This window comes from Lissotriton vulgaris, chromosome 7 (genome assembly GCF_964263255.1).
Source record: "Lissotriton vulgaris chromosome 7, aLisVul1.2, whole genome shotgun sequence".
Taxonomy (NCBI): domain Eukaryota; kingdom Metazoa; phylum Chordata; class Amphibia; order Caudata; family Salamandridae; genus Lissotriton; species Lissotriton vulgaris.
In genome coordinates this window covers 939,982,405-940,005,523 of record NC_141695.1, presented here as the reverse complement: position 1 = coordinate 940,005,523, position 23,119 = coordinate 939,982,405, and the positions used below count along the sequence as shown (strand labels likewise).

General features: G+C 41.9%; 1 protein-coding gene and 1 pseudogene across 1 annotated transcript in view; both read left to right on the top strand.

Moving 5' to 3' along the window:
- Positions 1-1,527, top strand: part of LOC147702777 (protocadherin gamma-A4 pseudogene) — a 57,387-nt pseudogene extending 55,860 nt beyond the window's left edge.
- Positions 1-23,119, top strand: part of LOC147702773 (protocadherin alpha-C2-like) — an 868,304-nt gene that overhangs the window by 121,605 nt on the left and 723,580 nt on the right. The window lies entirely within an intron of this gene.

Genomic DNA, 23,119 nt, shown 5'->3' with positions numbered 1-23,119 from the left:
GAGGAAGGTGGTGTGCGTGGTCAGCGCCACCATTAAGTGATGTTGTGTTGAACAATTCTTACATTGTTCAATGGTGTACCCTACTGTTAGGGGAGGTTGTCTGTGTTTGCCTAAATTGCATCACTCTATTTGGGTATGCGGGGTGCGTGGTCAGCGCTACCTCTTGGTGTTGTTGCGTCACAGTTGTCAGTGTGTGGCTTCTGTGTTCTTTCTTCCAGGGGCGTTAGTATCTTCTGGTGTACCCTTTCCTGGGGAGTCGTTTTGTTCCACAGTGTAAAGGTTGCCTTTCAAGGTGTACCCTTGGAGGGGAGGTTGCTAGTGCACGTCATGCATTCGTCTTTATTACAAGCATTCCTTTTTTCTGTGTAGGTTGCTAGTTCTTCTTAATGTGCTTACTTCAATCTGCACACATTTTGTCATTTAGTTGTTACACCCTACTTAGTTTGCCGGGTTCGCTACTTTGTTTTATTAAGGAGGGTGGATGGGCATGTTATGTAATTTTCATTCTTGTGTTTTGTCCAACCATGACCATTTGTGCATCTTATGAATATCTTTCAACATGCCTCTTTTTATTTTCCTTTGTTTCTGCTTTCACGCTTGTGTTTCCTGCTTTTCAAATTGTCTCTTTGACTAGTTCTTGTGTCTACAGTCGCCTCTGAATTCTTCTACTCCGTCTTAACTTCTTTCTTGCTGTTGTTCGCTAACGGAAGAGGATGTGTGGTAAATGGTTTCTATCTCTTTTCCCTCTCTACCACTTTATCAGAATGTCCTGTGACATCATGGAATGTTTGAGTGCCTCACTCTGTGGAGATTGTCAGTTGGTCATCTAAGGCTGAGGAGCTGGTAGCTCTCTCCTGGTGGGGTTTCTCCTAGTATCTTCTTATCCTGTAACTTGCCACCTAACTACCTGCTAATAAAGAGGGATCTTCTACTACAACTGGACTACGCATCCTTGTTTATGTACCACACTCCCCATGTTCCAACTTTGGCAGCACCATTACAAACTTCCTTAAATCCCCTAATCCTCGACTCCATTGACATTCCTCCTTGGCGACCTCAACTACCAACTGTGGGACCTCACCGATACCCAACAACATGACCACCCTCGTCAAGGACCTATCCAACCTTGCACTCGCCCAGTGAGCGGAAGGTCCCACACATACCACCAGACACCTACTGTGCTCTATCTTCACCAGCTTCTGCAACATCACAGTAGACGAGACCACACTGATCACTTGGTCCGCCCGCACCCATGTCAACTTCAGTATACTCATCCCACACCTCCCAAAAACAACATCACCAAATATTTATTTGAGGACTGAAACAAGATATCGGAAGCATCCTGGTCTTCAGAACTCCTACACAACCGGCTATGACATAATAAAAACCTCCCAGAATCCACCTCCATTTTACACCTGGATTACCGCCTACACAGATATCCTAAATCCTCTCAAAACCAACAAAGCCACAAGCAAGCTGGTACATGAAAGAGCTAAGGCTCTCAAAATATCAATGCAAGCAAATTGAATGCAGATGGAGACAAAGTCAGGATTTTTGCTCTGGAGGAAAGTAGAGCTATGGAGGTCTGTTGAAGATTGGAGGCCCATGCGCCCCCAAAGACCTTGATGGCTAGTTTGAAGGTGCCCTTTAGATGGGCTGTGCTCTAAGTCTCTTCATGCTGTGAAGCTACTGACCCCCATACAATAGCTGACTGTGAAGAGATGTGAGCTCTTCATATTGTATTGTATTGTAACATTTATATAGTGCTTACTACATCTAAGTGGGGTGCCGAAGCACCTTTCTACATGGGTAGCTCACTATAACGTACAGGGTGTGTGGTTGGATGGATGTTGTATTTGTTTTGATCTTCTGTGGTAAGTGTATCCATGCCATGCGTGAGGACCACTGCGGTGTGTCTACTGTGTTATAGGATGCAGCATTTAGCAGTGTGATTGATGAAGATATGTGAGAGACAGGCACTCACTGTGTGGTTTTCTGTAAGTTTGCAACTGGGAGCAGCACTGCAGGTCCCTTTATGACATTTCTTATTTTCATAGTCCACTTAGCTGGTTACTGTACTGGGGTTGCCCACTCTGATATATATTTATTTAAAAGTTTATATTTTTTAGCAGGCATAGTTTGGAGTAAGACATGGATGAGAGATCTGCCTTGATAGACTTCTTTACTATCATCACATATCTGGTTGCCATTGTGAGATTGACTTAACAAATAAGAGAGGAAGGGTATAGAAGGGAAGACTCCCGGTCCCCTATATCATATATGTAACAAACAATAGAAGGAGTACCCCTGAGGACAGAAAATGCCCATGTGGTATAAGGGAAGATACACAAAAAAGAGAAACATTTCTCCTTTTTAAGAAGACCCCTCACTCACCAACCTAGTTGATGACATGCTTCATCATTGGGGTCCCACCCAAATAGTTGAATGCTATCCGGGTGTGCTTCAACGCCTGATTACAGTGGAGCAGGTTTTGATCGCAGCAATGGTGCAGGTGAGTGAAAACAAGTGAATTAAAAATTGTCCTAATTTAACTCCCTAGAATACTTTAATATGGAGCAACAGAACAATATTAAAAAACAGTGTAGGATACTGTGTTTGGTTAAATTGACCTCTGGTATCTTTGTGATAGTAAAAAGTGATAGTGGTCTACATGTTTCAACCTCTCAGTGATATTATCAGGTTTTCTTCAGGTCCTAGCTAAGTGACCCGGGTGGTATACACACGCTACGATGTACCAAATCTTGGTCACTTGTGAAACCACACTGTGTACTCACAGTATGGCGTAAGGAGCCCTTCTGTATCGTCCACCCACTCCCAATCCGGACTTCGCCCTGCTCCTTCTGGAAACACTTGCTCCCCATATAAAAGCCAAGGAGGATTTTATCCTCCTCGGGGATTTTAACATACATATGGACGTCCCAGAATTGCCGGAAGCCACTCATCTGACCACTGACCTATCCCACCTGGGGCTTAATATAAGCAACAACGGTGCCACACACATAGGTGGGCACACCCTCGACCTTATATTCTCAAACTGTTCCAAAATACGTTGTTTTCCTGCTAAAAACATCCTTTGGTCAGATCATTTTTTGATTGAGTTCCATCTGGCTGGACCAATCAATCGACCTCAGAAAGCCTTGCCCCCGCCTATTCTTCGTCGAGAATGGCATAAAATCTCAGTAACCAACTTGTACAAATACTGGGTGCAACCGACTATTACGGAGTCAGATACTGCTGAGTCTGCATTAGAGAAATTTAATCAATCCCTAAAATCTGCTATTGACACCATTGCCCCCCTTAAACTACACAAACAATTTCTCCATACCAAACAGGAGAAATGGTATACAGCTGATCTTAGGAAAGAAAAGCAAAAATGCAGACGTTTAGAAAAATTTTGGAGAACATCAAAAAATGAAGAGGCCAGGGAAGCCTTTCAGGAGGCTCAGTCAGCATATTATAAAAATATAAAACTAGCCAGGAAAGTCCACCTCTCCGCGCAACTGGAGGAGGCAGGGAACTGTCCGCGCGAATTATTTAAAATTCTAAAAGATTTTATTAAACCCACAGCCACTGAAAGTACCGATGATGCTTCTCAACCACTCTGTGACGAAATCTCTGAGTTTTTCGAGGAAAAAATAAATTTGATTTATGACAAAATTTTAACCTCTAAGGGTGGGGCTACTACACCCATTCCTGAAGCTAAACTCGGCACTCAGGCCACAAATTCCCTGTTTGTCATTCCCCCCGTCACAGATCTAAATCTGGCAACACTTATTGGCCATATGAAAACTGGCTCCCCCAGCGACCTCCTTCCTGCCAAAATGGTGGCCCCTTTGATTCCCATCTTAGGCCCCTCGATCCAGGCAGTTATCAACACCTCCCTGGCCAAAGGCCAAGTCCCCATGGAATGGAAGACTGCGGTAGTAAACCCAATCCGGAAGAAGGCGACCCTACCCTGGACGGACTTATCTAACCTCCGACCTATCTCTCTCTTGCCCTACATCGGCAAGTTAACAGAGAAGCACGTGAACACCCACCTTTCTAACTATATCGAGACAGCGGGTGGCCTAGACCCTTCACAATCTGGGTTTAGGCCCAACCATAGCACCGAATCCGCCCTACTGGCCGTCACCAATAACATCAGGATGACGCTTGATAGTGGAGGGTCGATGATTCTGGTGCTATTGGACTTATCCGCTGCCTTCGATACGGTGTCTCACGATTTGCTTCTCTGTCGGCTGAGAGAGATAGGACTGGGAGGTACAGCCCTGTCCTGGATGGAGAGCTTTCTTTCGGGTCGCTCTCAGGAAGTCCGATTGGGCTCCCATAAATCCATCGCTAGGGAGCTCACCAGGGGTGTGCCACAGGGCTCATGCCTAAGCCCCACATTGTTTAATGTGTACGTGGCCCCCCTGGCTGACTTGGTGAGATCCTTTGGGTTTATTCCGGTGTCCTACGCCGACGACACCCAACTTCTGTTCCCTTTTAAGACCTTCTCTCCTGCTTTACAAAGAACTTTCGCAGAAGGCATGAGGGCAGTTTCCAGATGGATGACAAACAACTGCTTACAGTGCAACGTGACCAAAACAGAGGTTGTACTCTATGGGGAAGCAGTAACACTATGGTCCAATGAGTGGTGGCCGCTTGAACTAGGACCTGCCCCTATTCCTAAACAGACCATAAGAAATCTGGGAGTGCTGTTTGATCAGTCACTGACCTTTAAAGAACACGTCAACCAGGTTGCTGGTACCTGTTTCGGGGTTATTTCTTTGCTGAGAAGGGTGTTTCCTTTTCTCCCAGATCACCACAGAAAGACCTTGGTCCAGGCTCTGGTCGTCAGTAGACTGGACTACTGTAATGGCCTTCTTTTGTCAGCTAATGAAGGCCAATTTAACAAACTACAGGTGGTCCAGAATACGGCCGCGAGGTTAGTCATGAATGCTCCATCTAGGACTCCCTCCCGGCCACTACTGACAGAACTTCACTGGCTGCCAGTGCGACTGCGGACCAAATTCAAAATCCTGTGTACAATTCACAAGTGCCTGATGGGGAAAGGACCGAAATATCTCACCTCAGCCTTCCTTCCTTATGTTCCTGGACGTTCACTACGATCAAGCAACCTCCAGCTCCTTAAGGTTCCAAAAATTAAAAAAACTCGGCAAGGGGGCAGGGCTTTAGCATACACAGGGCCTGTCCTATGGAACACCCTGCCCCTTGCATTAAAACTTAGTACTGATCACCTGTCTTTCCGAAAAACCCTGAAAACGTACCTTTTTTCCAGCATCTAATTCACTCCCCTCCTACCACCCACTAAAAATGTTTATGGGCAGAGTAGCTGGTCTCCTTTGTATGGCAAAGCGCGGAGATACCCCTTCGGGGGTCTATTCATGCGCTATAGAAGCATATAATAATAATAATAATGTGGGTAACTTCCTAGACAGTAATGAATCAATATTAACAAATATAGAATGTGTGTTACATATGTTATATGCAATGTTTTTGTAAATTTTAGGAACTTGTGGCTCAGTTTCCTGACAAAGGCGTCCCCACATGCCGAAATGCGCGTCGAATTTCACATTGTTTTGCCACTCTCTGACTCATTGGAGTATAAATTTTTTTAACAAATTAATTGTCGCATTGATAAATTGTATTTTTTTTTATATTATGACATTTTTCCTTTTTTTAAAACAGTGACAGTTGAAATTGTATTGTGTTTTTTACTTCTGTATTTTAAGTACCAAATAAAACAAATTTAATATATTGCCTTTGTTTGCTTGACAATTACTGCATATAACATATGTAACACACATTCGATATTTGTTAATATCGATTCATTACTGTCTAGGAAGTTACTCACATTGTGTTTTGCCCTGCCCTAGAAGTCAGGTGGTCTCTGTTATTACATATACTCACAGTATGGCGACCTCTCATCTATTGCTGAAAGGAAACCTGAAACAGAAATAAACAATCGCACGTAATTCACATCAATTGCAAGTGTGTTGATCTTTTGATGAAAATAGTGTACCTTCCATATGGCTCAGAGTATGAGTCATAATCACAAATGCCATGCACACAGTGACTCTGGCATTCCATGCACGACATATCTGATAATAGTGAGAAACAAGTGAGTGGTAATTGCCATACAAGCATCTACTTAGGGTTGGTAGTCACCCCACCGCGGTATTAGCAATGGGTCTCTTAACGCTCGATTCAAGGAATGAGCGTTTTGAAAGGTTATATTAAAAAGCATGCATGCTTGTTAGTGTGCTTAAAAAACTGCGAAACGGTGAATGAATGATTGAATAATGCTCTTTACCACTACAGCTTGTGCAGCGGCCCTTTCCCTGGGCTGCTGCTCAAGCTGCAATGGTAAATAGCTATGCAATGGTAAACAGCATTTTACAACCGCCTCCACAGCAGTTGCATCGTAATTGGGCTGTTGGGACCGCCGACTCCTTGTCAGATGGTCCTGTGCCGGAGACTAAGGCAATCGGATGCTCGTCTGACCGCCATCGTAATAAGGCTCTTAGTTTGAATGACATAGTGGTCTGTTTATCTGAAGAACTCCATGAGACTCGGACAAGCTAAAGATAGAGGTAGAGGAACATGTTGACTTGAGAATAGTTTCTTTTTAGCTTTTTCCCCCTTTTAATCATGTACTAAAGAGGTCAAAAAAGTCACTAACCACTAAACAATTTTCATGAAAATACTTTTATTGTATATAAATATAGTATATGGCAAGACTGATTGTAATCAAGATGAGTTCACTGTGGCTATTATAACACAAACATGACTGGACTCTGTCATGAAGTATACCTCATTGAATGGGTGAGAGCTTTGTGTCCTTTCAAAGATATATATGTCCATTGTGAATTCACACAACTTGTATACAGTAATATCTGTTTTGATCCACTTAATGAGAAGAAAGAACAGGAAATCGATGAGGACCCAGACCAGGAGAATAAGAGCCATGGAGACTAGGAAGAAAAGAAGCAAACAAAACAGGAGCTTTCATGTGCTCAAAGCTCAAAGCACCAGGATGAAGAGAACTAGAAGAGTAGAAAGAGGGGACAAGAACAGGTAAGGATTAATAATACCAGGGCCAGGGGCGAGAAGCTCCAGAGTGCAAATGCCATGGGGACAAGAATTAGGAGGACAAAGACCAGAAAGATCAGGAAGCTCTGGAGCATGAAGTCTTGAGCCAGATGAATCAGAACCAGAAGGAATAGCACCAAGACTAGAACTGGAAGGAGTACAAGAATGTAATGACCAAGAATAGCAGGAGGGCCAAGGCAAGGATGATCAGGGCAGGACACATAGAGGACAAGGGACATGAGAAGTGGCTGCTGCCAAAAGCAAGCCCTGTAAGTGAAGGGACACGACCAGGAGGAGGAAGAAGTTAGGATGACAGTGAAAATTAGAAGGAGGAGAAGCAGGATCGGGAGGAGGAGCAGGAGAACCAAGAGGAAGCGGATGATGATGAAGAGGAGAAGGACTAGATTGACGTTCAGGGTATTATGAGGAGTAAGAAAGTCAGGAGGAGAAACCAATGTAACTTTAGGCCAAGTTTATTAGTTACAAATGCCACTTCTGTTATGCATAATAATATATTGTTTACGCCTCTAAGTTTATTACTATTTAGAGAGGTCTGACTTTTTTCAGAATATTTGGAGCTCTGCTTAACTCCCTACGCTGTTGTACAACATAGTCTTCCTGTGACCAGTTAGGTAAGGCAGAACAGCTTTATTCTTACATTTTCCTTGTTAACGGTTTCTTTAGAAGACCCTTTTTTTTTTTTTATTCCTGCCTATGCTCTTCAAGAAGCCAATTCAGGACTCTCCTCCTTATCTTCAGCGCCCCCATCACCAATTTTGGATTCATCAGAGGAAATTGTTTTCTCTGAATTTCGGTCTCTGCTAGTCCCACAAATGGGCGCAGCACAGTGGACTCTTGAGAACGAAATCCTCTGGAGTCCATGAGCACGTGTCCCTCTTTTGATTACTGCTCCGCTTCCTAATACTTCCTGCTCTATCTAATTACGTCATCTTTTCAAGCTCCACTGCTTCTCGAGAGCGCATAACCTTTCCAGGGACAAGGGCACCACTCACTTGAAGTTTATTGCTACAAATATACTCAGTCTATGAACATCGCAACGTTGGTGATTAGTTGCAAAGTATAAGCTGCATTGGTCCCTAATTGGTTAACTATTTCTCTCCGCTTGAGCTCTGGGGAGTCAAGAAAGCCATCATTGTATTATTGTCAGGTAAAGAATCGTCATGTTTTATTTGCATGGTTATGTTGGTTTTTGTGGTAAATATGAATAATAAATATGTAATAAACATAAAACGTGAGGGAAGTACATTCGAAAATTGTATTCCCAGTAAACATTCCAAAATATGATCCATATTATATTATAATATACCTTTAAAATATATACTAATGCAGTGACTGTACAGCGACGGAGAGTTGGTATATTGACTGTGTTCCCATATACTCTAACCCTAGAACCATGTAGCTGGCAATAGTTTTCAGAAGTTGATGAGCATGGATTTATTCATTTTATGTCCAGGTACTAATTTAATCGGTGCACAGCGTTGTTTATGTTTAGTAAGCAGAGGTACTAACAGCAGAAGCAAGATTCACTTGCATACTGGGGTGTATGCACCAGAATGTTTGTGAATAATTACATACATATATTGAAGCACAAAGCATGGTGTCATGGATCTTTCATTCCAGCCTCAAAATATGTTTTGGTACAATGGGTCCTCCTAACTTTTTTTTTTAAATAAAACAGTATTGATTGCAAGATGTGCGACATGCATTAAAACAGTCATTATTTGCTGCAGATGACAAAGCTTTGTGACACAGAACGTAAAAGTGTGCGTAAATCCGCAAGGTGGCGCTGTTGGCAAGTGAAACTGCAAAATTGGCTTTATTTCTGATGCTCCACCTACCTGCTCATTCTATTTTTCGAAATTACGGAGAATGGAAACACATTCCTGCTGCTAGCTACGGATCGGAATTAATATCATGCAGCACATTAGCTGAGCAGTAGAATTAAATTTGAATTTTTGTTCCGACAGACACGCGTGGATATTATTTTAAAAAATGACATTGTCAAGCAAGCGGTGGTCGGTGAAATGGCGCCTGCTTTGCCTGCTCTGCACTTGCTTTGATCTCGCTCGTGGGCAGATCAGATATTCCGTCCTCGAGGAGCTGGACCCGGGCACCTTCGTGGGAAACCTCGCCAAGGATCTGGGCATTGACGTCATCGGTCTGAGCTCCCGCGGGCTGAAACTGATGTCGAGAGCCAAGAAGCAGCACTTCCAGGTGAATATGAACAAGGGCGTCTTACTGACGAGCGAACGGATCGACAGGGAAGAGCTGTGCGCAGAGAGCCCTTCCTGTAAACTGCATTTAGAGCTGGTTATTGATAACCCATTGGAAATGCATCGCCTAGAAATAGAGATAATTGATGTGAATGACAACGCGCCCTCCTTTAGTGAAAATGAAACCACCCTTAACATCTTCGAGTCTGCGTTGCCGGGCAGCGCGTTTCCAATCGGAAACGCCATGGATCCTGATATTGGTGCAAATGCCCTCCAGGGGTACAAACTCAGCCATACGGAATATTTTGAAGTTGCAGCTGAAGTCAGTACCGACAAAGATAGAGTAACGGAACTCAGTTTGAAACAAGCTTTAGATCGAGAACGACAGCCCATGCATACACTTCTTCTGACAGCTTTTGATGGAGGGGATCCCAAGAGATCTGGATCTATGAAGATCATCATTAGAGTTCTGGATACGAATGATAATATCCCCACATTTGACAGGGCGGTGTATCATGTGAAACTGTACGAGAATGTTCTCAAGGGTACCCACGTGATGCGACTGAATGCCACAGACAAGGACGAGGGTCCGAATGCAGAAGTGGGGTATTTCTTCCATAAACTAGTGCCTATGAATATACAGAACATGTTTAATCTCGACGAGTCAACAGGTGTGCTAAGTATTCGGGGAAATATTGATTTCGAAGATACCAAGGTGTACAAGTTGTCAGTGGAGGCTTTGGATAAAGGACCATTCCCTCTGGCCGGCCATTGTCAAGTTGTTGTAGAAATACTTGATGAGAATGACAACGCTCCGGATATAACTCTCACCTCCGTGTCCAGCTCAGTTCCAGAGGATGCTGGGCCAGGAACTGTGATAGCTCTGATGATTGTGTCAGATAAGGATTCGAGCAACAATGGACAAGTCGAGTGTAGTGTCCCCGCTGCCCTTCCATTTACCCTCCAGAACCCATACAACAATCACTACTCCTTGATTCTCAAAGATCCACTGGATCGTGAATCTACAGAGGAGTACACAGTCACGGTCACAGCTGTGGACAAAGGATCCCCTCGGCTCACCGCCTCTACAACCCTCAAAGTGCGAGTTTCAGATGTCAATGACAACAAACCGAAGTTCACACAGCCAGCCTATGAACTGTATGTGATGGAGAACAATGTCCCAGGGACCCACGTGTTTACAATATCCGCCACAGACCTCGATGCCAAAGAAAACGGATACCTCACTTATTCAATCTCCGCAAATACAACGCTTGACAGCTTTGTCTCTATAAACTCAGAGAACGGTAAAATCTATGCCTTGAAGTCGTTTGATTATGAAGAAATTCAACATGTGCAGTTTGAAGTGCATGCAAAAGATGCCGGTGTCCCATCACTTAGCAGCAGAGTGACCGTCCACCTGTTTATTCAAGACCTCAATGACAATGCACCAACCATTTTACAACTACATCCCCAAAGCACTTCCTTTGGAATTGAGGTTCTCTCTCTGCCTGTGGACTCCGGTTATCTGGTCTCAAAAATAGGAGCAGTCGATGCGGATAGTGGTTACAATGCATGGTTGGCCTATGAGGCCATTACACCAAAAGAAGCCACTTTGTTCAAAGTTGGACTTTCGACTGGGGAGGTTCGAACATCTCGTGCCATCAGGGACCACGATGGAAGCTACCACTGGCTGGTCATACGTGTAAGGGATCATGGAGAACCAGTGCTGTCCAGTACTGTCACCCTGAGTATCACATTTAAGGACAAAGACAAAGAAATGCAAAGCGACTTCATGGGACACCCAGAGAGCAAAGACCTGATGTCTAATGTGAATCTGTATTTGGTGATTTCAATAGCTTTCATTTCGTTTATTTTTTTGGTGACGGTTATCATCTTTGTTGCCTTAAGGATTCATAGATCTGGCACCAACATGTCCGGATATGACGTCTTCGGCTGCAAATGATCGTGGAAGCTGGTATTACACACAGAATTCCAGCTATAAGGTGTGTCTGGGGAATGGGACACAGGATATTTTACTATTTAGTAACCAGTGCTCACAACACTCAGCAGACAGCATCAATAAAAGAAGAACATTGACATCTGAGGAGCAAACACAGCCAAGCGTCGATGAACTTTTAACAATAGAAGACATCAAGGTAAGAGTAATTTTGATAAGTTGCGTCGCTATGTAGTTTTCATTCAGGTTGTTATTAGAAGAAAACAGGACTGGTGAAAGAATACTGAGCTGCAGATAATAAGCACGACTTAAACAAACAAGTTTTGTAATTAACTAGCATAGGTGATCAATAATAATTCAGAGGAAGTTATATCTCAAAACATTTATGTCTCTGACTTTAGTGGGAATGGGTTAATCATCTTTTCTCTGTTGCTATGATATTCTGTTCTCCTCTGTAGCAAATGCTACACAGTATCCTCAATTCATCTGCCTCATTCAGAGATGACCGACTTGACTTTTTCCATCAATGGCATCCCTGTTGGTTACTTGATGGAAAACATTCTCCAACTGCCCTTTTTAGTAGGGGAAGGCTATAAATCGTGCTCCACCAGCAGAGTTCGAGGAGTTTTGCCCACTCCACTTTATGCTTGTAACGCAGAGCTCTGGCAAAACTCCATCAACCACTGCTTGGTGGAATTTTTTCTCATACATGTCTTGTCAATTGTAAGCTAGAGCAATAATTTGCACCACTAGCGTGATTTTCAGTTGCTAGGACAGCACCCGGCAGGATTTTCTCAATGAGGGCAGTTGCGACCGTTCTCAATGAGAAAGCTGCCACTCAAGTAGAAAATCTACTCAAGTGGCAGCAAAGAAGCAGCGCTCTTTGGCACACTGCTTGTTACCATTTGTGTTGATTTTGCAGCGAAGAACAAGCTCCTGGTGCTAAAAATCAGCGCAGTCAGTGAGACATGCTAAATTCCGCCCACTTGCTGAAATCTGTGGAGTCTTGCAGAGTTTTTTTGTAACTCTGCGGAATTCTGCTGAGTGAAACTCTGCGAGTTACCTCCACCCCTATTTAGTTGGGTTGCAAGAGTAATGATATTACACTGCTTTTCCTATTTATGATGGGTAGTGTAATGCCTTTTATTCCTGTATGTCACCACAGGGAACAACCTGGTGGTGAGGGACAGAAAATAATATGTACCCCACACCCTGAAAGAAAACTTCCTGGGTGTGAGGTTCTTTAGGTTTTAGTTTTTTAGGAGTTCGTTTCTGAAAAGCTAATACTTTGGAACTATTTGGTGAATAATTTTCAAAACCGATGGTGGCTTCCCATAAAATAGTTTGTACATTGAAAGGAAACTATGTACCAAGAGGACCCCTGGGCCACTGATCATCTTTAAATTTGATGGATGGTCGTCCATCAGGATGGCAGAGGTTTTGTCCTATGCCAACCTGATGTCCATAGTACTGAAATTCTAAATCAGGCCATATGTCTTCATGCCTCTAGGATACTGGCTATAGGTTGTTTTTTATTGGTTCTATTGTAGCATTGAAATGTAACCCCAAAGACATTTTTTATTTAGGTTTATTGGTCAAATGTTCACCCCTGACAATTTAGTGTTACTTGCATATTACAAGTTTGTATTCCGACATGTAGGGCTTAAGTGTATGATAGTTATGTGATAGAATGGTATGAGGGTAATTACTGTTTTTAGAAATAGTCAGTAAGTTGAAGGGTGCTTGTCTTGCAACACTCAAGTTGCCGATTATGTAGGGAGAGCAGAGAAATTAAATACATATTTTTCTTTTCTGCTCTGGATAAACTGAGACCTCAAAAATAAGTTGCATTGTAGGAAGTAATGGATTTAGACCCAATAATTGAAAGGCCCTGTTTTGATGAACTTAAAGACATTTTGTGAAAAATATAAATTCATTTTTTCCTAGAAAGATGCAATGATTAACTTGGGACATGTTTTAAATATTATGTGCATTATCCACGTTTTAAATTATGCTTTAGCATGTTGGTTATTTCATTTACTAAATCAAATAATGAAATAGGGTAAGCATTTTATTTTTATTCATCTAATATTCTTCCTTTCCCTCATTTATTTTATTGCTAACTATTAGCATTGTAAAAATAAACAAAAGTGTACTAAAATTCCATGGTTAAGCACTCACTGGTGTGAGTTGAGTGTTATCCATAGGTTACAAGTTCAGATCCCCCATGGCCGAAGGACACTTTCTTTGCCTATGAAATGAGTAATAGTGGGCAATTATTAAAAGCCTTTATGATTATGGGTAGTAGAACTGTATGAATACTCATTTGATGTACTCTCACATATGTTTGTGAATCGGCACCAAAATGTCCAACTCCCTTTTGGCAAAAAGACAGCAAGGGCACAGTTCTTTTTATTTGTGTGATCTCTTTATGAATACTCTTTAAATATTCCCATTTTAGAAGATTTGGGAGCAATTCATAAAGGCATGTAAGAGTACGTAAAAGAATACTATCAGAGTACTACTCTACATACTTTAAATTGACAATATGAATATGCCACTTCAATTGAGCAATATTAATAGCATACAAAATGTTCTGTGTGTAAAGTGAAATGTACCAGCATGCTACATAAAGAAAAAGTTTGTATTGCTTGAAATAAATTAGTTGACTTTACCTGAAAAGAGCTACACATTTGTATTCTGCTAGTGCGATGTTTATTTCATGTAAAAGTACAAGACACTGCATCCATCTGGCCTTAGATTGTTACAGATTTCAAATGTGGGTGACTGTAGATCTCTTCTCACCATGGGGCTTGAATATAAGATTGAAAGTTTAAAAAGTGAGCTTGTCTCTCTGCAGGCAGCTGATTGCTGGAATTGCTTATTACAAAATATAGTCTTTTTACAATCTTAGTGAAGGTTCTTATAGTATAATTTAATGTTTACTTGTGCACAGATCATGTATGGTTAAGAAACAGTATTAGGCCTTCTTTCTTTCTAAAGTAGTTGCAATATTAAAGGTGTTTGGATAGAATTTTCCCCCAAAATTATTGTGATACAAACATATATTGTTTCAAGAATATCAGGATTCAAAAATATCGTCAACAGGAATATCGAAGGTAAGAATATCATTATTAGCGTTGTTATTCCTATTGTGGTAAATATCGTTGAATGGAATTGTTTGTGTTAATTAGGATGTAATTTATTGTATGATGTTTTATTTTATCAGTTGTTTTTATATTTGTGTTTTTTTACCTATGAAAATGTATGTTTGTATATTTAGATGGTTATACGTATATAATTAATTGCTCCGTAATATATTATTAATCTTGAATATGCAAAATTATAAAATTGAATTTTTAAATGTATTTTGTAATATCAATATTTGTATTACAAAATGTAATTTTCATTTCAATTAATATATAGTAATGGTAAAACAGTATTTTTTAAAAATAGAAAAATATTTAAATAAAATATTTAAATTTTTTGTAAAATGTGACATTTTTGCAAGGTTTGAGTTTAAATTGTAGACATAATGATATTTTTGACAAACATGATATTTTATATTCATAACATTTTAACATTTATTTACACGTTTTTATATTTTATATTTTTACATTTGGAATAATAGTTTATTATTTAGTGGCTTAAAGTTTAGGAGCATTAGAAAACATTTTGAAAAATATTGAACTATTATTGGTAATAAACATATATCTTTTTCATTTTAATTATTACATGTGTAGCTTAGGGTATTTTTGATCATTTTTACATTTATTGTATAGTTAAAGTTAAAAAGAAAATGTGTATAAGTATTGCATATTATTTGGGCAATTAAGTTGTTCATTAAGTATTACCTTGTTTAAAATTATTTATTTAGAAGTGACTATAGTAAGGTTTGCCGCTTTGGTGCCCAACACCTTTTTCAAATAGCCTTTAAGTGGAGTGGGATTGTTAGATGTCACCCCTTTAAATTGAATGCATTCGCCAAATTCTTTTAGTTTGAGGAGGGATTAGTAATTGTTGCCCCTTTAGTGCCCAGCCCTTTCCCCAAATTGTTTCATATTGAAGTGGGAATAGTTAATGTAACCCTTTTAATGCCCTAATTCTTCTACAAATTGGTTTGGCTTGGAGTGGAAAGAGTAAATGTCACCCCTTAAGTGTCCAACACCTTCCTCAAATTGGTTTAAATTGGGGAGGAGGGTAGTAAATGTCACTTCTTTAGTGTCCCACACCTTCCTTAAATTTGTATAGATTGGAGGGGTAATAGCAAATGTCTCCACTCCACTTTAGTGTCCAATACTTATCAAAAATGTGTTTGACTTGGAGTGGGGGAGTTAATGTCACCCCTTTAGTGTCCAACAGCTTCCTCAAATTCGTTTAGATTGGAGAGGGAATACTAAATGCAAACCCTTAAGTGTTGAATGCCTTCTTCAAATTGGATTAGTGTCTTTTGCCTTACCCCAGTATAGTTGGATTGAGGAGGGAATAGTAAACGTCATCCATTAGTGTCAATCAACTTTTTACTTAATTTGTATATTGCAGAAACAGTTTGTTATTTTATTACTATTGTTGATCATTAAAAAAATAATTAAAACAAAATTAGCAAGTTTGTACATAATAATAATAATTACATTGTTTTATGTAATAAAGACATTTCACACATGTTTTATCTTTTATTTATTTTTTAAAACAATATTATTTTTTATTTTGTCATTTTTAATTATATTTATTGCATTTCGAAAACCAATTTGTCTATAAAAGTAAGTAAATAAAAAATGTCTTTTTATTTTTTATTAATCAAAGATATGTAAATTATATATCCATAGTGTTCTATTTTGTGTATTTTCAACTTTTCTTTTACATTGTTTAAAAGTGTATTAATATCTCAACTTTTTAATATACATATTTTCAAAATGATTTCATCATATGTTTTTTAAGCATATATTATATAATTGTATATATTTTAAACTAATATTTAACCTCTTCGATGCTAATGACAAGGGTAACTCGTCATGAACTTTCCATATATTTCAATGGAAAATGAATGTAAAATATTAAGGTGCCTTAGCAGCGAAGCGGTTAATTTATACTTTATACATTGTTTATACATACGTTTAGAGATAGCTACTCCTGAGGCGGAAGCCGGGAGAGACGACCATCAATTTTTAAATAATTTGTACTTTGCACGTTTGTGATTTCAAACATTCTGCGCTTACCTAGCTGCTCTGTTGTAATCCTTATTTGACTCAGGGTCTTGGGGGATACTCCCGCCCAGCGGATCTAGCGCTGTCGCGGGGAGGGCAAAAACATCGCCGCCATCGCCCACGAGACATTAGGCCACGCCCACTAACACAAAGCCACTCCCCCTTCTGAGCTATAGACAGCCGCGCTGAATACAAGCCGGCGTTTAGAGATAGCTACTCCTGAGGCGGAAGCCGGGAGAGATGACCATCAATTTTTAAATAATTTGTACTTTGCACGTTTGTAATTTTAAACATTCTGCGCTTACCTAGCTGCTCTGTTGTGATCCTTATTTGACTCAGGGTCTTGGGGGATACTCCCGCGCAGCGGATCTAGCGCTGTCGCGGGAGAGGGCAAAAACATCGCCGCCATCGCCCACGAGACATTAGGCCACGCCCACTAACACGAAGCCAAGCCCCCTTCTGAGCTATAAACAGCCGCGCTGAATACAAGCCGGCGTTTAGAGATAGCTACTCCTGAGGCGGAAGCCGGGAGAGACGACCATCAATTTTAAAATAATTTGTACTTTGCACGTTTGTGATTTTAAACATTCTGCGCTTACCTAGCTGCTCTGTTGTGATCCTTATTTGACTCAGGGTCTTGGGGGATACTCCAGCGCAGCGGATCTAGCGCTGTCGCGGGGAGGGCAAAAACATCGCCCACAAGACATTAGGCCACGCCCACTAACGCGAAGCCACGCCCCCTTCAGAGCTATAAACGGCCGCACTGAATACAAGCCGGCGTTTAGAGATAGCTACTCCTGAGGCGGAAGCCGGGAGAGACGACCATCAATTTTAAAATAATTTGTACTTTGCACGTTTGTGATTTTAAACATTCTGCGCTTACCTAGCTGCTCTGTTGTGATCTTTATTTGACTCAGGGTCTTGGGGGATACTCCTGCGCAGCGGATCTAGCGCTGTCGCGGGGAGGGCAAAAACATCGCCGCCATCGCCCACGAGACATTAGGCCACGCCCACTTACACGAAGCCATGCCCCTCTTCTCACCCCATAATAATGCACACTTCTCGGAAGCGCAGCGGACGAGCGCAGCGGGCGCGCCTAAGGCAAGCCTGTCTGCGCCCGTCAGCGCCCAGGTCGCGCCTAGCGCCGGTTATACTGCTCAAAGTAACGCGTGTACGGTTGCAGCTCCTCCATTATACTCCCGGGAGACTCTGCTCAACTTGGGTGAGTATGCGCATGAGGGTCACCTCTCGTTCGCAGACACTGCTCTCCCTTTGAAAGACTTTGTGATCAGGGGTTTTTTATCGTGTGGACTTCTTAATGTCAGATCGCTGCCCAAGCATGCTGAAGAAATCCAACTACTGGTGGAAACACATCAGTTAGACGCCCTGTTCCTCACTGAGACTTGGACCCACCTTGATTGTGAAATCGAGCTGGTCTGGGCCTGCCCGCAGGAATACAAAAACCCTGCACCTCCACAGACCGAATGGTCGAGGTGGAGGGGTGGGGGTGATTTATAGAGCTTCTTGGCATATCAATATTATAGACATGGACCCGGTTGTTGGGGCTGAGCTGCTTGGCCTCTCTATTAATAGTCACACAGGGGCTATTTTCACAGTGATCATTTGTTATAGACCACCTGGGACCTTCAGCACCCAGCAACAAAAATCGCTACTTAATACCTTTTCCAACATGGCGACCTCCCACAATAAACAGATTATTTTAGGCGATTTTAACCTATGGCCGAATGGCACCTTAGATACTGGGCTGCACAACCTTTTGCCCTCTTGTGAAAGTGTGGGTCTCCATTAATTAGTTAGGAATCCACTCATAGAGCAGGGCATCGGCTTGACCTTATCTTCTCGGTCCCACAGTTAGTACACCTGGAAGAAATTTTGCCCATGGGCTGGACTGATCATTCCCTTCTTAAATTCTACGTTAACAGCAAGGGGGTTAGTACGCAGGCACAAGGCACTACCTCTGAATTTATGTACAGAGACTGGAGAGCTCTAGAGAGGCTAAGAACTACGGATGCTGTGTTCAAGGTGGATGACAGCTTTTCCTCAGACCATCAAGTCGATGACAATTACGATGCTTTATGTCTCAGGATAACCACGGGGGTTGACTCTCTTGCTCCGCTAAAAACGCGCAAGCATAAGGGCAGAGTGTCGTCTCTGTGGTTTAATGACTCTCTAAAGGCTCTAAAACTTGCCTGTAAACAGGCGGAAAGGAAATGGAGGCAGGGATACACCGATGCCAGCAGACTGCTCTGGAAAACTAAACTCTCCGAATATAAAGCCTTGATTCAGAAATCTAAATCTGATTATTTTTGTTCCACAATTTGTACCGCTGCAAATAGCTCTAAAAGCATTTTTCAGATTCTGAACAGTCTTACTCACCCTGACTGCTCAAAAAAATCGACCCCTCCCACACAGGCCCTTTGTGATAATTTCCCTCTGTTTCTCAATGATAAAATAGAAGCCATCATTCGCAACTTGAGTACCACCCCAACCCTGTTCTGTCCCCCTTGCCCTTGGGAAGGAAGTATAGACATCGGAGCGGGGAACCCAGGATGGCAGCCTGCGGATTGTCTGTTGGAGCTTCCCCCTATTACTGAGGCGGACCTCGACAGACTTGCTCACGGTATCTCATCTGGATTACCTTTGGACCCTATCCCCCATAAGATCTGGAAAGCTTATGAAGAGGAACTCTTTCCTACTCTATGCAGGATCTGTAATCAATCTCTGCTTAGTGGCACAGTTCCTGCTTCTTGGAAACAGGCTCTTGTTTCTCCACTGCTAAAAAATCCCTCCCTAAATCCAGAGTGTCTACAGAACTACAGACCCATCTCCTTGCTACCGTTCCCTGCAAAAATTACTGAGCGTTGGGTGAGCTCATGTCTCTCAAAACATCTGGAGCAGCATCAATTTCTGGACGAAATACAATTCGGCTTCCGCCCAGCCCACGGTACCCAAACAGCTTTACTTACTGCTATGGAGGACCTTTGAATGCGTGCAGACAGGGGTCAGGCAGTGGCTCTGATTCTGCTGGACCTGTCTGCCGCATTCGATATGGTAAATCATGGGATCCTCCTGGAGAGACTGAGGGAAGCCGAAGTAGGTGGCAATGCCCTGTGCTGGATTCGTTCCTTCCTGCGGGATAGGAAGCAGGCTGTATCCCTTCTCCCCCTTTCAATCTGCATTCTCCCTGGTGTCTCATGGGGTGCCTCAAGGCTCGGCCATCAGCCCGATTTTATTTAACGTGTATCTAAAACCATTGATCACGTTGATAAAATCTCACAGGCTAAAGGCCATCAATTATGCAGACGACACTCAACTCATCCTCTCTTGGGAGGGTGAGGAATCGATTCCTTTGGAATCCTTTCATGATTGTCTGCAAGATACGGCTGGCTGGCTACATAACAACTCTTTACAGTTTAACGCCTCCAAAACTGAGGTTTCGTTCTGTGCTGGAAGTCGGATCCCTCGTCCCTTCCAGGTGGATTTTTGGCCTCCAGAATCCTCTGAAAAAACTCAGCCGGTCATCACTGTTCGCAATCTGGGTGTTATGATGGACAACAAACTGAGCATGGAAGCCCAGGTTGCGAAAAACGTGTCCACCTGTTCTGCCCTCATTCGGTCCCTACGTAAGATCTGTTGGACTCCTGCCCAACCCACACACTGCAGGAATGAGGATTAGTCCAGTCCACTTCCCCGACTCACCAGCCACTCACTGACTGACACACATGAGTAAGCTGCTGACTCAGAAAAGGGGGTGGAAAATCAAAAGGCAACCACACCTTCCACCCTTGTAACGTGCCGTAAAAAGGAACACCCGCCTCCTTCTTCTGCTCCTGCATAAAAGGGAAACAAAAAATACACCCTACAATAATATCTCAGTCCCCAATCTTACCTTAGCCATATATCCATATCCAATAAATACCATCACACATACACTTACCAGAAGCGTGAGCAGGCTTAGCTTCAAGGAGTTGTCAATCAATTGGAACCTTTAACCCAAGATATCATCTCTTAGGTGCATTAGGTACAAGACTGATCGTTTTGTAAGGGTGTTTTGGTGTGGGCGAATTAGGGGATTACAGGGTAAAAAACACACCAAGCTTATTGGCATGTACAAAAAACCCCTGTTAGCGTGGTCTCTGGGAAAAGGGACTAGAATAACATCAAGGAACGTGAGCCTCATCCGCGTTGTTGTGTTCGAGAGAGTAAGGAAAAACCCAGCCGGGTTTCTCTCGCGGATTGGCCCAAAACGTCACTTCCACCTATAACGAGGTGGACGGGTTGCGCATCAACAGCAAGGGATCGCGCATCAGCGCGAGTAACACCGTTTCAATCACCGCGTCTCCGTGACAGGAGAGTGGCGCGAACCGGCAACCAGCAAACAGGAGCCCCTGAATGCTGGCAAAGGGTCCCAATGCATTTACCAAAAAATGAATAACGGGGGCGGGACAATTAACTAAGGAATCTAACTACCTTCTGACTACAGGGGGCACAAACTACGGAAGGGGGGTGGACAGAAACAGGTAATTACCAAAAACGAAGCACCAGGACAAGGAATTGCACCAAGATAAGGGACAAAAAAGGTAAAAGGAATGGGGAATTCTCCAAGTCTTTCCACAAGCCCGTGAAAAGACAGCAACAACCAACAGGAAACACCGGAGCCAGGATGCAGGAACCCACAGGTTAGCAATAACAAGCATTGACATAAGGGTAGGACTCCTTTTTATGCTACTGATGTGTCATGTGATGGTTTTGAACATGGTCAGCAAAAGAGGACTGGGGACCAGATCCTAACAAGATCTTGCCACTGCTTCCCTTACAGGCCCGGGCATTAATAGTCAGGTGTACTATTTTAAGTCGCCTTAATTACTGTAACGCGCTGCTACTCGAGTCTCCAGGCCTGCTGTTAGACAGACTTCAAAGAGTACAGTCTGCTGCTGCTAAACTGGCCCTTGGCTGGTCTAGGAGGTCCTCGGCCACAGCGGCGATGGCTGAACTCCACTGGCTCCCGTTAAAACCGCGAGTGTCCTTTAAATCCCTCTGTCTCGTTTTCAAAGCCCTGCATGGACTTGGGCCCAGCTCTTTGCAAGCCATGTTTGCCTGGTATACCCCTACCAGAGCACTTCGTTCTGCAACGGTCTGTCTTGTGAAAGTGCCGATATTTAAAAAAGCTAGGGCCGGGGGCAGATCCTTCGGAGTTGCTGCCGCTAAACTCTGGAACAGTATGCCCCTAGATATCCGTCAAACGAAAGAACTTCTTCCTTTCAGGAAACATGTCAAAACTTGGCTGTTTCCAAAGGGTTAACTTGATGGCCATCGTACTGCTCTGCTTTCCCCCGTGCTTCTTTCCCCTGGAGATATCTCAGCGCCAGGATGCCTGTAAGGTGACAGCTGCGCTATACAAATGTTCCAAATAAAATAAATAAAATGAATAAATAAGCATTTTTGTAATATTTTTAAAAATGTTTTACATGTTTAATATTTTGTAAACATTTTTATACATTTATTCAACAGTTTTACAATAATTCCCATTCATTCCTATGGGGAGTTAGTTTTTTTTAAAAGTTTCCTTTAGTGGTCATTTTATGTTTTTTACTGCTACCATCAATTTTGTAATCTTTTTGTATAATTTTAAGTCTATTTCCTGGAACCAGGTCACAGTAAGGTGCTGCTATTCATCAGAACAGGTGCATCCTTTTTAAGGATTTTTTAATGGGTTTGATAGTAGGTGGGATAAGAGAGGAGGGCTTGAAGGTAGTTATAGTGTTGTTTGTTGCATATTTTGATGTATTACTGTTATAGTTTTTCAGTAGTTTGTAGGCTTCAGTTTTTGTATACTATTGTGGTAATGTTTTGTTATATAAATGTATGTTAGTTATATTTTGATTATCAACTGTTATACATATGTGTTTTTGTGGGTGGTTGTTTATTTTACTTTAAAGGTTTGTTATCTCTGATCATGTGCTATGGCCTTTATGAGGTTTTTTTTCCAGGAAATTATTTTGTGTTTATAATGAACCAATGCTTTTTATTTGAATTCCTTTACTTTGTTTTCCTAGAGCATTTTGTTTTATGGGTCCTATATACTTTGGATTGCTTTGATAGAATTTTATAGGATTCTTTGAATGTTTAGCATTTTTTGTGGTATTTTCGACCATATTCCTATTTTTGGTGGATTACTTTTTTTAATACTTGGATGCATAAAGATATCTGCAGCTACAGAACAATACGTTTTATCTATTTTATTTCTTTTTGGGTAGAAAATGTAATTTATTAATGTTTGCATTACTATTATGTTTTGGTTTATGTATTCTAATTATTTCATTTGATGGATTGAATTTGTTAAAAAATTTTAAATGGTGATTATTACATTTTATTTTAAATAATTGCTATTTAGTTTTATTATATCAGTCTTTATTAACCCCTTCCATGCTGGTGACGAACTCCAGCCGTCACGCTCTGCGGCGCTCGTGTGCTGATGACGGCTGGGGTTCGTCACGGCCCCGCCCTGTTCTTTTGTTTACCGCACAGCGGCGGAAACGGCCCAGCATGGAAGGGGTTAATATTGGTAAGTTAATTGTTTTGTTGAT